The sequence below is a fragment of the Acinonyx jubatus genome, chromosome B2 (assembly GCF_027475565.1).
Source record: "Acinonyx jubatus isolate Ajub_Pintada_27869175 chromosome B2, VMU_Ajub_asm_v1.0, whole genome shotgun sequence".
Classification (NCBI taxonomy): Eukaryota; Metazoa; Chordata; class Mammalia; order Carnivora; family Felidae; genus Acinonyx; species Acinonyx jubatus.
The window spans coordinates 126,723,974-126,737,439 of NC_069385.1; the positions used below are offsets into that span (position 1 = coordinate 126,723,974).

General features: G+C 39.7%; 1 protein-coding gene across 28 annotated transcripts in view; it reads left to right on the forward strand.

Annotated features, from left to right (window-relative positions):
- The window catches only part of FARS2 (phenylalanyl-tRNA synthetase 2, mitochondrial), a 553,641-nt gene that overhangs the window by 92,538 nt on the left and 447,637 nt on the right, over positions 1 to 13,466 (forward strand). The window lies entirely within an intron of this gene.

The following is a 13,466-nucleotide window of genomic DNA, read 5'->3' on the forward strand; positions in this document are numbered from 1 at the left end:
AAAATGTTTATTTATTTTGAGAGAGAGCATGAGCAGGGGAGGGGCAGAGAGAGAGAATCCCAAGCAGGCTCTGTGCTGCCAGCACAGAGCCCAGTGTGGGGCTCAATCCCATGAACCACAAGATCATGACCTGAGCCGAAATCAAGAGTCAGATGCTCAGCTGACTGAGCCACTCAGGTGCCCCTCTTGCGAGTTTTCATTGTTCCTTTTTTCTTATTTATTTTTCAAAAAATTGCTAGCTTCTGTCACTTGTTTAATTTTTCAAATGAACTTAGGTGGTATGTCAAGACCTCTTTTAAAATTTTTTTTTTTTTTAATGTTATTTCATTTTTGAGAGACAGAGAGAGACTGAGCATGAGCTGGGAAGGGGCAGAGAGAGGGAGACACAGAATCCGAAGCAGGCTTCAGGCTCTGAGCTGTCAGCACAGAGCCAGATGCGGGGCTCAAACCCACGAACTGTGTGAGATCATGACCTGAGCTGAAGTCGGACACCCAACCGACTAAGCTACCCAGGTGCCCCTCAAGTCCTCTTAACTTTCCCCTCACATCCCGGAGAAATTGCCGTTAGAAATTACATCAAAATAATTTGGATAGAGCTGGCATTTTTGTATTATTCAATCTTCCCATTCAACATATATCTCTTTCTATTTATTCTGATTTTCTTTCATGGCTTTTGGTAAATTTTTGTAATTTGCTTCATATAGGCCTTTTTATATGCAGTAGTTCCTCCCCTAGTTCTGGGGAATTTGGTCTAAGACCCCTAGCAGGCACCTGAAACCACAGAATGTATTGAACTCTATGTATCCTGTGTTTTTCCTATATATACATACCTATGATAAAGTTTATAAATTAGACACAGGGAGAGACTAACAATGATAATAAAATAGAACAATTATAACAGTATGCTGTAATAAAAGTTATGTGAATGTGGTATCTCTCTCTCGGAATTTCTTACTGTCCTATAGTTACTCTTCTTGTGATGATGTGAGGTGATAAAATGCTTGTGTGAAGAGATGAAGCAAGGTGAATGATGTATGCTTGTGATGTTGTGTTCGGCTACTACTGACCTTCTGAAAATATGTCAGAAGGAGGATCATCTCCTGGGCCATGGTTGACTGAGGGTAACCAGAACCGTGGAAAATGAAACTGTTTATAAGGCGGGGGGGGGGGCTACTTAGTTATTATAAAAGATTTTGTTTTCATTATAACTTTATTTCTTGTGGGATTGAAAAATACTATTGCTTTTTAGGAATTTTACATTTATTCCCTTGAGCATCCTGTTATTTGTTCTAATAGTTTGTCAATTCATTTGAGATTTCTAGAGAGACAGTTATGTGTGGCCAATAATACTTTGGTTTCTTCCTTCCGGAAGTTATGTTCCATTACCTTCTGGTTTATGTTCTTACATTGGCTAAAGTCCTAAAATGAAAAAAAAATGATTGGTTGTAAAGTATTTACCCTGTTATAAATGATTTTATAACTTACCTAGAGACTGTAGGTTGCTTTCCACCAAGAAGAAAGGTTTTTGGAAAGTTGTCACATTTCCTTGGTAATTAATCAATGAAATCTGTTCATATTTTCAGAGGAACAATTATAATTTTATTTTATTCTTTTATTTTTATTTTTTTAAAGTTTATTTATTTATTTTGAGGGAGAGAAAGAGAGAGGTCTGGGGAGGGGTGGAGAGAGGCAGAGAGAGAGAGAGAATCCCAGGCATGCTCTGCCTTGTCAGTGTGAAGCCCTATGCTGGGCTCAAACTTACAAACCATGAGATCATGACCTGAGCTGAAACTAAGAGCCAGACGCATAACCAACTGGGCCATCCAAGCACTCCAAGAATTATAATTTTAGACAAAATTTATTTAAAAATTGCTTTGAAAATTTATTTAAAGCAGATATTTAAATAAATTATTGTATATTTTTATTCTTCTTATGTGTCTAGGTGGGAACTTGATGATATTGGGAAGGAAAAATTCAGAGTCTGAAAGTAATATGACCTCATTGGTTCCAAAGGAAAATCCAACTTTTATGGATAATTGTTTTCATAACTTTTATGGATAATTGTTTTCTATATTGATTGTATAGAAAAAATAAGTTTCAATGTTTTCATTAGAGACTCAGAATTATCTTTCCTTTTTTTTTTTTTTTAGTATGCAAACAACTTTTTTACTAATTAACTTATTTTCATGTTGTGCTGTTTTCTATCTCATGAATTGTTTCCATTCCCAGGAAGCTAAAGCTACTTGCTAGATTTGCTTTGGTGTGTTTACAGTCTACCTGGTGTACCTTTAAAATGTGTCTTTCTTTTCTCGTCAGCTGTCTTTTGCATAGCTTGTCACTTGTCCCAAGGTTCTGCATAGAATCCACACAGAACTGGTGGATGCTGTTCCCTGGATGTTTCTGCAGCAGTGACTTGCCTTTCCCAGTGTTCAAGATGTTGCATTCCATTACACAGGTCCTAATCCTGTCCAGATGGCAGGAATTCTCAGAAGTTTACATCTTTGAGTGGGCTTTTTCTGATCATCTCTGCCAATAGTTCCTGGAGTCCCAGGGCACTGTATGGTAATGTTTATGGTATTTAGCACTCTAGCCCGCTTTCTCTGCATTTGTCTATAGTTTGCCACAGTGTTTCATGGCTAGATCACATTTCCCAGAAATCCCCAGTGCTTGGCACTGCCCCTGTTTGTTGAAGAATGAGTGGGAGCTGTCCATATTTTCATGCTCAGTGCTCTGGAACATGCTTCTCGTAAATTTCCTACATACTTCCCAGATTTGCTAGCCTTTTCTATATATTCTGTTTTTCTCAAAAATACTATATTAATAATGATCATGATACCTGCTTGTTTACTGTTCTTTCCTGAATATATATATTTTCTCAAACATACTATTTTAACAATGTTCATGGCATATAAGTTATAATACATAAATTCTTTCTTGGGCTTCATATGTTGCTATTATAAAAATGAATGGAAACTAAAGATTTTTTTTAAGATTATTTATTTTGCAAGAGAGAGCATGAGCAGGGGAGAGTCAGAGAGAGAGAGAGAGAGAGAGAATCCCAAGCAGGCCCCGCAATGTCACTGAAGAGCCTGATGTGGAGCTCAAACTCAGGAACTATGACCCGAAATCAAGAGTCAGATGCTCAACCAACTGAGCCACCCAGGCACCTTTTTTTTTTTTTTTTCCACATTTAATCATTACAGTAACCAAACGCCTATGTTGAATCAGTTTTGCTATTTATTGATGAGACCTCACTCTGTGATAAACTATCTTGCCCTTGTAAAACTAGTCAGTCACCTATGAGATGTCTTTTCATATGACCTCGCTTCTATCAGATGCCCAGGAAAAAGGTTTTGTTTGATGTGGAACAGTGGCATATGTCCCAGGAGAATGACTGCATATCCTAGAAATATTCCAAACTCATTGATTATATTTTATTAGATCAAAAAGCAAATACTAAGGTCTGCTTTGGGTAAAAAGTTAATCCTACCAGCAATGTGGGTGTTTTTTTTTTTTTTTTTTTTTTGTATTATTTTATTTTATTCCTAAGTCTTCAGAATGCTTCACAGGAATTCTCCCTTTTCTCCTCTGATCCCCATAATTTTATTTTTAAGTAATCTCTATACCCAAAATGGGGCTTGAATTTACAATCCCCAATTCAAGAGTCACATGCTTCACCGACTGAGCCAACCAGACACCCCTAATCCTCATGATTCTTATGTTAATAAACGAATCCATTTAATTTTAAGCTATTTTCCTTGAAAGTCAAAGTCAGGAATTTGGTGTTTCACAAAATCATGTTTCACGTACATTTCCTAATATTAGAAATTACTAGGGAAGCAATAGTACCATATCCTTAACAGAAAGATGATAGTGGGTCTTGGGAATGGCTACGTGAAACCTCCCTTGTCGGGGGTATTGGGGTCTTTCCTGGGAAGCTGCGTGTCATTTCAGGTCAAGGCTGTGTCATCTTCTGTCTTTCCTGTCTGGAGGCTGTCAATGGTGTGGATTAATTGTATGTCGGTAGAGGAGGAATTACCTGCATGGTGGCTGAGGAGAAAAAGAGGAGACAAAATGGAGACAGAAATCCTTTTTTGGAGTAAATTTCCTGTGGGCATGTCATTCCAATTTTGTTTGCCTGCTCTCTGGCTGTACATACAGATTTCATGTCCTGTGATTGTATGTCCTGGGAGAGAAGTTCTGAGGGAAGCTGTGAGAATTTTCCAGGGAGCTGGTGGGTGGAGTTTGGCTGTCTTCCAGCGTGGTGTTCCCACAACCCATGGGATTGCGATGGTATCCCTTTTTATTTTCCGATTCCTGCCTTGAGTGTCTTCTATACTGACATCCAGAAATTCATTTTTATTTTTTGGTGGACTTTATTTCTGTCTTCAAACATTTAACCTGTGTCCAGAATTGTATTTTAGGTACCCCAAAGTAAAAGAATTATTTGAACAAAGGCAAACTAAATATTTAGAAAATTCTAAAAATACATTAGGGAAGTTTTCCATTTAGCCATCACATCACATCTGGCAAAATTATCTGTGCTGATACTTTTTTTTTAATCAATTCTCATAGCATTTGTGATGCAGTTGTTTATTTAGAACACTAAGAATACAATAGGAAAGTAAAATGAAAGAGCCCTAATTCTTTTTTTTAATTTTCTTTTGGAATTTGATTTTTACCATCATATACTATTAGATTGAAATGATTGTGCCCCTTTTTTGCCGCCTTATTTTTTTAGGATATCAAATCCTGTGAATTGGTGATAAAGTAGCCTTTAGTCAGATTATTAGGAATTTCACTTGTATTAGGAAGCTTGATATGTGTGGCTTTTATTAATTCAAAGCATATAAATGAATGAGAAATGATTTGTTCAACAGTGTTTATTGAATATATACCTTCTTGGTACATAGTATTTAACACAAACTTAGTGGCTTAAATCAGCACCCATTTATTATCTCAGTTTCTGTAGGTAAGAAAGTCTAGCCACAGCTCAGGTGGGTTTTTTCTTCATGGTCTTTCCAGGCTGAAATCAATGTGTTAGTTGAGTTGCATTCTCATCTGGAACTTGGGGTCTTCATCCACACTGATAGGGTTTCTGGCAGAATTCACATTATGGTGACTCTTAGCTTCTAGAGGTCTCCCACAGTAAGTACCCTGCCACCTAGCTCCCTCCACAGATAATTCACATTATAGCTCTTTTTTATTTTTTTATTAAAAAAATTTTTTTAATGTTTTTATTTATTTTTGAGACAGAGACAGAGCATGAGCAGGGGAGGGGCAGAGAGAGAGGGAGACACAGAATCCGAAGCAGGCTCCAGGCTCTGAGCTGTCAGCACAGAGCCTGATGCAGGGCTCGAACTCAAGGACTGTGAGAGCCTAAGGTGGACGCTTAACCGACTGAGCCACCCAGGCGCCCCTGTAGCTCTTTATTTTTTAAGGCCAGTAGGAAAATCTTTAATGCTTCCAGTCTCTGTGATACCTAAGCCCTTTTGGAAAGGGCTCCCTTGATTGGGCTGGACCCACTTAGAATAGTCACCCCGTGATAAACTCAAAGTCAACTCATTAGGAGTCATAACTGTGTCTGCAAAACCCTTTCACATTTGACATGTAAACACAACAGTGTCATGGAACTGATAGCCTTCATATATGCAAGTTCTTCTCATAGTCAAAGGGAGAGGATTATATAAGGATATGGGTGATTCGGGTCATCTTATGTTGGGCAGAGATTTTGGAGCTGAGGATATGGAAAAATTTTAAAGGATTACTCTTTCAACTGTGTGAAAAGTAGGCTGTAGAGGAGTAAGGATGGAAACAGGAAACAAGTGTAAAATTTCAAGTGAGAGTTCTTGGTGGCTTCGTTTGGGGTGGTAACAGTGGAGATAAGTAAGAAAGTTGGAATCAACATATGTTTTAAAGGTAGAGCTAACAAAATTTGTTTTTGGATTCAATATGAAGCATGACAAACAGAAATCACGGGTGACTCCAGAGTTTCTGACTTGATCCGCTAGGAGGATGACGTGAAGAAGAGCAAATTAGAGGGGGGAGTGCAAAATCAGAAGCTTAGCGTTGGTTGTAATAGGTTGGAAATGGCTATTGGACATCCATGTAGAGATGCTGAGTAGGCAGTAGATTAGTAGGTTTGGAGTTTAGGGGAGGAGGATTTAGTTAGAGAAGTTTCAGTTTACAGGTGACATTTAAAATTGTGAGATGGACCATGTCACCTAGGAAGTGAGTGTAGTGCAAGAGGCGTGACTTGAGGACTGAGCCCTGGGGCTCATCAGTGTTCCCAGTTGGGTGAGGAGCAGGAATAAGCACATGACCAGTAAGGAAGAGCTAGTGAGAGAAGAGAAGGCCAGGTGGTGAGCTGAACCCTAAGATGAGAATGTTTTAAGAAAAAGAAGGGAGCAAGTTTGTCACATGCTGCTGATTGTTCAACAAGGATGCACACCAAGCACCAGCTGTTGGGGTTACTAATGCGGGGGTCACTGATGGCCTGGACAGCAGCAATTATGGTGGTGGAATAAATGCCTCCTTGGGCTGAGTCTAGAGCATGGAGCAGAGGAATTAGAGGACATTGGTATATAACACTTTGGAGGTGTTTTGTGGTAAAAGAGTGGAGGTTAATGAGATAGTAGCTGGAGAGGAAGATAGGGTCGAGAGGGACTTTTTTTTTTTATTTTTAATTTCAGAGAGAGAGCCAGAGTGCATGTGCATGAGTGGGAGAGGGACAGAGGGAGGGAGAGAGAGAAAATTAAGCAGGTTCCACATTCAGCATGGAGCCCAGTGGAGTGTGGAGCCTGATGGGGGACTTGATCCCATGACCCTGGGATCATGACCTGAGCTGAAACAGAGTCAGACATTCAACTGACTGAGCCCCCCAGGTGCCCCGAGAGGGACTTTTTAAATGATAGAAAATATAGAAATTTGAAGAACTATGTGAATAAAGGCCTAAATAGCTCATTAAAAGAAAATAGTAGAAAAGTCTACCTTCTAGGCACTGAAACTTTTTACTTTTACTTTCTACTGTTAGCCTTGTTATCACTCTCTATGATATTACTGTTTTTATTTTATTTATTTAACCAAATCATTACACATGAGTGGAAATCTAGATAGTCATTCTCTGGCTATCTTGCGATCCTGGTAATCCTGAGTGCCTTTTCCTGGAGGAACAATTGCATCTTCCTACTTCTTTGCCTTCTGTCTTGTAGCTAGGAGCTTGCTTGCTTGCTTGCTTGCTTGCTTGCTTGCTTATTTATTTATTTATTTATTTATTTATTTATTTATTTATTTATTTAGGTTTATTTATTTTGACAGAGAGAGAGTGCAAGTGGGAGAGGGGCAGAGAGAGAGAGACAGAGAGAGAGAGAATGAATGAATCCATCCCAGGCAGGCTCCACACTGTCAGTGCAGAGAGCCCAATGAGAGGCTCGAACTCACCATGAGATCATGGCTCGAACTCACAAACCATGAGATCATGACCTGAGCCAAAGTTAGACACTTAACCAACTGAGCCACCCAGGTGCCCCACAGCTAGGAGCTTGTATGCAAGGCAGAGAGTTGGAGTGGTTTTTGTGGTTTTATTTATTTCCGTCTCTAACCCCTGAATTTTTGCTTATGATCTAGTACTAATTTCCTTGGATGTACTTTATTTAAAAAAAGAACTGAAAGTCAATGTGAATTGCCTTTGACCACATTTTTTCATGGGTTAAGAATAGAGTGGAAGAACATCCACTTGGTAGGTTCTTTGTTTATCTCTATCCTGCAGATCTTGGAATTCTCTGCCAATAACCATGAACAATAAACAAGAGTTTGTGCGTAGCCAGAGAAGATGTCACAAAGCCAGTGCAATCTAGTCATGGGAGAGAAGCCTAGCAAAAGAAATGTAAAAGACATACTCTTCAAGAGACTGGGTTCTAGTGTTTTTTCTGCCACTACGGGTTGCCATCCACTTTACTTCACAATGTACTCCTCAAAAAGTTTTTAAAACTTTCATGTGTAGAAGTTGAACATGTAGTTTTATGTTCTCAGAGAAGTAAAAGATAAATGTGTGTTTTTATGCCAACTCTTATTAGAGAAGTAAAAGATAAATGTGTGTTTTTATGCCAACTCTTATTACAATGTACATGTATTTCTAGAGCATTAAACGTATAGTAAGCTGAAATATTGACAGTTTTACAAACTGTAATTTTGTAGCTCAGATTTTGCTTCTGTCAGTAATAGTACTGTTCATATCAGTGAAATACACTGTTAGTACTAATAAAGGTAAGGACTATATCACTGGTGGTTTTGTAAGGGGTAGAACAGAAACCCGTGATGTTGACTTTAATGCTATCTTGTCCTTTTATCTTTAAAAAAAAATTTTTTTTTAATGTTTGTTTATTTTTGAGAGGGAGAGACAGTGCACGCGGGGGAGGGGCAGAGAGAATGGGAGATTCGGAATCAGAACAGACACAGACACAGAAAGACCAGGATTTCCCAACCTCTGCAGCATGACATTTTGGAACAGATAGTTCTTTGTTGTGGAAGGTGTCCTGTGCTCTGTGGGATGTTTAGTGGCATCCTTGGCCTTTACCCACTAGATGCCAGTAGCCCGTCCTCTCATGCTGTGATAACCAAAAATTTGAGGGACAAGAGGGTCAAAATCCTCCCCCTGCCAGCCGCTCAGTTAAGAATCACTGACTTAGATATAATATATGCAGAAATTTTCTTTTATGTATCCCATAGTTATAGACCTGTTCCTATACATAGTTTGGCCTCAGGATTGGCTTCTCTTTAAATTTATCTCTAATGAGGTATATTGTAAGCCAATTTTTTATTACTATTTCTTTCTCATAGAAAGAGACAAAATTATTATACCTAAATACTTCTGGTACACAGTTGTTGTGGTTTATTAATAAACTTTTTCTTCTTTTTTTTTTTTTTATGTCTGTTTTTGAGAGAGAAAGAGAGAGACAGAGCATGAGTGGGGCAGGCGCAGGGAGAGAGGGAGACAGAATCTGATACAGGCTCCAGGTTCTGAGCTGTCAGCACAGGGCCTGATGCGGGCCTTGAACTCGTGAACTGTGAGATCATGATCTGAGCTGAAGTCAGACGCTGAACTGACTGAGCCACCCAGGCACCCCAGTGTCCTTTTTTCTTTTTAATAAGGAACTGGTTACCCTGATTGTGTAGTAAGGTGTATACCTGGCGAACAGACATTTGAACTCCCCTGCTCTGTATTTGAGTTACTGGAATGTTCTTTTGATGCTAGTTTTCATTTAAGATTTTTGTCATCTTTTAAAAATTTTCTAGGGGCGCCTGGGTGGTTCAGTCAACCGACTGAGCGTCCGACTTCAGCTCAGGTCACGATCTCGCGGTCCCCGAGTTCGAGCCCCGTGTCGGGCTCTGGGCTGATGGCTCAGAGCCTGGAGCCTGCTTCTGATTCTGTGTCTCCCTCTCTCTCTGCCCCTCCCCCGTTCATGCTGTGTCTCTCTCTGTCTCAAAAATAAATAAAACGTTAAAAAAAATAAATAAAAATTTTCTATCACTTGCTCTCATCGCTAGGACTCTATTTAGACATTGTGGTCTTGGTATTGGGGATGTCTATACTTTGCTCCCTGTTACCTTTGCATGCTGAATGGAACAACTTATGTCCTTTAACTGGTCAGTGGATGGCGAGCCGTCAATATCATACCCTTAATTATGTCCATCTTTGTTTCACTTGTATTGTTAGTATCAGCACTTATATTTTTCCATTTCCACTCATTTTCAGAAAATAAGTAAATGTTACACGATCTTTAAATAATTGCACAAGTAAACGTTGCTTGGCAAAGTGTAACTGCTGTAGTGGCATGTGTGTGTCTGTCAGCTAATACATGGCTCGAGAGACATGGTTTGAATATGTCCTCTTTCAGCATTTGAAAGCGTCGGTTGCATGCACATCATGCTGTAAAGTTGTGGCATGCCTACAAATAACATTGCAACCTTCGTTAGGTTGAGTGTCTCCTGGGGCATTTTCTCTTCTGCAAGATGACCAAGTTAGTCTTTATGATCTTTAAGATTGTTTCCAATGTGGTTAATGTGATTCTCCTTAAACTAATTCAGATCCTTACACAGAAACCGAGCATTCTTATTTAGATATAATTTGAACAACTTTATCTTCTTTTTTTCAGCCCTGTATGGAGAAGAAAGTAAGAATTACTGTGATTTATTTCTTATCTTTCTCTTAAATAATTGAAGGCTGCTTACAAGCAGGATATAAACTTATGATATGGTATAAAAATAAAGAGGACCACGTAAGGAAATGGAGACAAAAGTGGAAAAGAAGAACCACAGAGAAGCTGGGTGTTAGGACCTACTATGCACAGGGCTGTTGGCAGGCTCCTGACAGGGAAGGGGTGAAATGGGCTACCCGGTATTATCGACCCTGCTGGGGGATATCTGAGGGCTGGGAAAGGACCTTTGTCTCTTCAGTCATCCAACCTACAGACTCTCCTTCCTGTCCTCTTAAGACTGTGGTATCAGTTTTACCCTTTCAGAGTTTCCAAATTTAAAGTGACCTCTCCTGTCCCTTTAAAGGAGAGAAATTGTTTATTAGCTCTCAAACTAAAATGTCACAGTGGTCCGTGTGTATGATGATGGCTAAGAACGAGCATTGCCCTGTTCTGAAGCGCCCTCTGCCTTCTTTGCTGCCAGCAAGGGCCAGCTCTGCCCTTCGTGCCTCCTTTTAGAGCTCTCGCTGGTTGTTTCTGGGTACGTGGTCACCAAAATGGATCTCAGCCTAGATTTCGGCTCATCAAACTTCACAAAAGCCACTGCGTTGTTGTTTTCATGTGTGAACTTGGAGGTGGGTGGCCTCCAGGTCCAGTTTATCTGTGTCTGGAATCATTATTCAGAAAGGCCACTGTGGCTGCTTCCTTTGGAGAGACTGGCTGTGGCTGTGGCCTTGTTCCCTGTGGGGAGCATTTGCTTCCAGTCCCATCCCTGCACAGGAGAGGGGACGTAGAGATGATGCAGTAAGCCTCACAGGAGACTCCCAGAGATTTGTAACAGATCCAGCTACCTTGAAGGGGGGCCCTGGGGTACATAGCAAATCTCCTTATTACATGCAGGGCAGCCGTGGCCCTTCTCTTTATGTCTTGTGCAACCTGTGGTGTCCTTCTGATATACTCTGCCTCCCTCTTCTGCTCCACCGAAAGGCCACATATTGACAGTTGAGCTGGTGGTTTAGGGAGGAGGCAGCACATTAGAGGAGCGAGTGGTCACGGAGGCAGTGCATCTTCTGGAAACCCCTATCTGGGTTAGAGGATGTGTTGCACCAGATGCTAAATTCTGCTCAATGCCCTGGGTGCAGTGTGATGGGAGTGAGGGGTCTTGATGAGGATAACTAAAGTTTTTCCATCATCCAACTTGATAGAAAAACTGGGCTTTGCAGTTATACCTGGGTTTCTGATTCTTCCCAGTACCGTTTCTGTGTGTGTAACTGGAGCCTCATTTTCCTTTTCTACAAAGTAATATAAATCTTGGATTGTGACGGTGACTATGTGAGATAATACATGTGAAGTGCCCAGTTAGTGACTCAAGAGAGAATCATAATGCCATTGTTATTATCCTTCTGCTCTCCTACCAGAACTTTGACAAGAGGGCTAGTAAAAAGATAAGTAGCTTTGAGAGATAGCCTTCTTTGATTCTGCTACAAAGGTGAAAAACCTTAAAGGCAAGCTGTTATTTTGATGTTTGAAAAATATCAGGAAGACCCAGGGCTGCATGGATTATAAAATTGGTAGCTTACCAGGGTATGTTTGACATGTGTTATCAGCTCACCCTCAGTTAAATTAAATTGAGGGGCCTCTTGACTATGCTGAAAGATGAACTCCAGGCCTCCGTTAAATAGCAGTTTACCCACAAGCTTCTCAGACACATGTATAAAAGAGGTCCACACGCTCTTTGTGCAGAACAGGTAATAGAGATTTAGAGAGTACTTTTAGCTTAATGTTTGAATTTTGTGTTTGAGAATAGCAGACAATTAAATGCTGTAAAGTGGCACAGAAAAGTGGCTTGAACTTTAAGAACGTTCTTTTTCCTCCATTCTCCCACTTCACTTGGAGATATTCACATTTATATTAATTATCTCCATAGCTTATATTAGGTTATACAATAGAATCTGAATTTCAAATAAATGTCAAAATCAGAAAATAAGCCTATAATCTTTCACAGGCTGCTCTGAAGAAAATGGACTTTCTGCTTTTGAAGCATTTTGTCTTATGAAGCACAGACCTTATTTTTCAAATACCTTGTCTCCAGAATAACTAGAAAATCTCATTAAAGACTCCTCAGGGGTGCTGGGGATCATGGCAGGATGTGGTGTTACAGAAGAGTGAGCAGGAAGGGGACTGGTGACACCTTATGAGCCTGGACCTGCTTCACCCCACACTATGGGGTGACCTGTCTCCTGGAAGTTTCTTTCCTTATCGGACCCAGGTTTCTCATCTGGAAAGTCAAGATAGTAAACCAGTGATCTTCAGTGTTTTTTAAGTATTCCATTTCTATGAGGATATGTATGAGGCACCACTATGCATATTTTACACAGCCATTCCTGGAAAAGACAGGTGTTTTGTCACTCATGGAGGCCCATGATACTTGTGTGGTGAAAGTTATCATCGACTTCAGCAGTGATTTCCTGTGTGTGTGTGTGTGTGTGTGTGTGTGTGTGTGTGTGTGTTTCTTTGCATCACTGGAACCTTTCAAACTATTTGCATGAAATGCTGCTTTATAAAGTGTATACAAGTAGAGCTGCTGTAGTGTCATTAGGGCCAGAGTCCTTCCTGTCTAATTTTCACCCCCTGAGCCATTTTCATAGAGCCCTAGGGTTTGAAAAGTAGACATTACAGGGGGAGATCCATACTCTCGAGTGTACCATTGTGTGCTTGATCTAATCCCGAATTTACTTTTTCCCATTTTTTCATTTTATTATTGAAGTTTCAAGCATACAGTACATTTTCAAAGAGGTTTTACACTGAACCTCTGTAAAGCCATCCCTGGATTCTTTTAGTTCATACATTAGTATGCTCATTTTACCACACATCCATCTGTCTATCCTTCTGTCCATCCACCAGTACAATCCATCTTTTTTTTTTAAATAAATTTCAAAGTAATTTGAAGACTTTCTCCAAATACATATGAAAATATAATTTTGTTTTTGAAGGCAAAATTTACATACAGTGAAATGCACAGATTGAGTTCTGACAAATGTATATAAGTGTGTAATTCAAACCCCCATCAAGATACAAAACATTACTTAAGTTATATATCCCAACAAGTCTCCTCATGCCCCTTTTGAACATTAATCTCCTCCCCCACCCTCCAAAGGAAGGCATTGTTTTAATTCTCTTTCCACTATAATTTAGTTTGATTTGTTATATTACCTAACATAAAGGGAATCATATAGTATGTACTCTTTTGTGACTGGTTTCTTTTTTATTCAT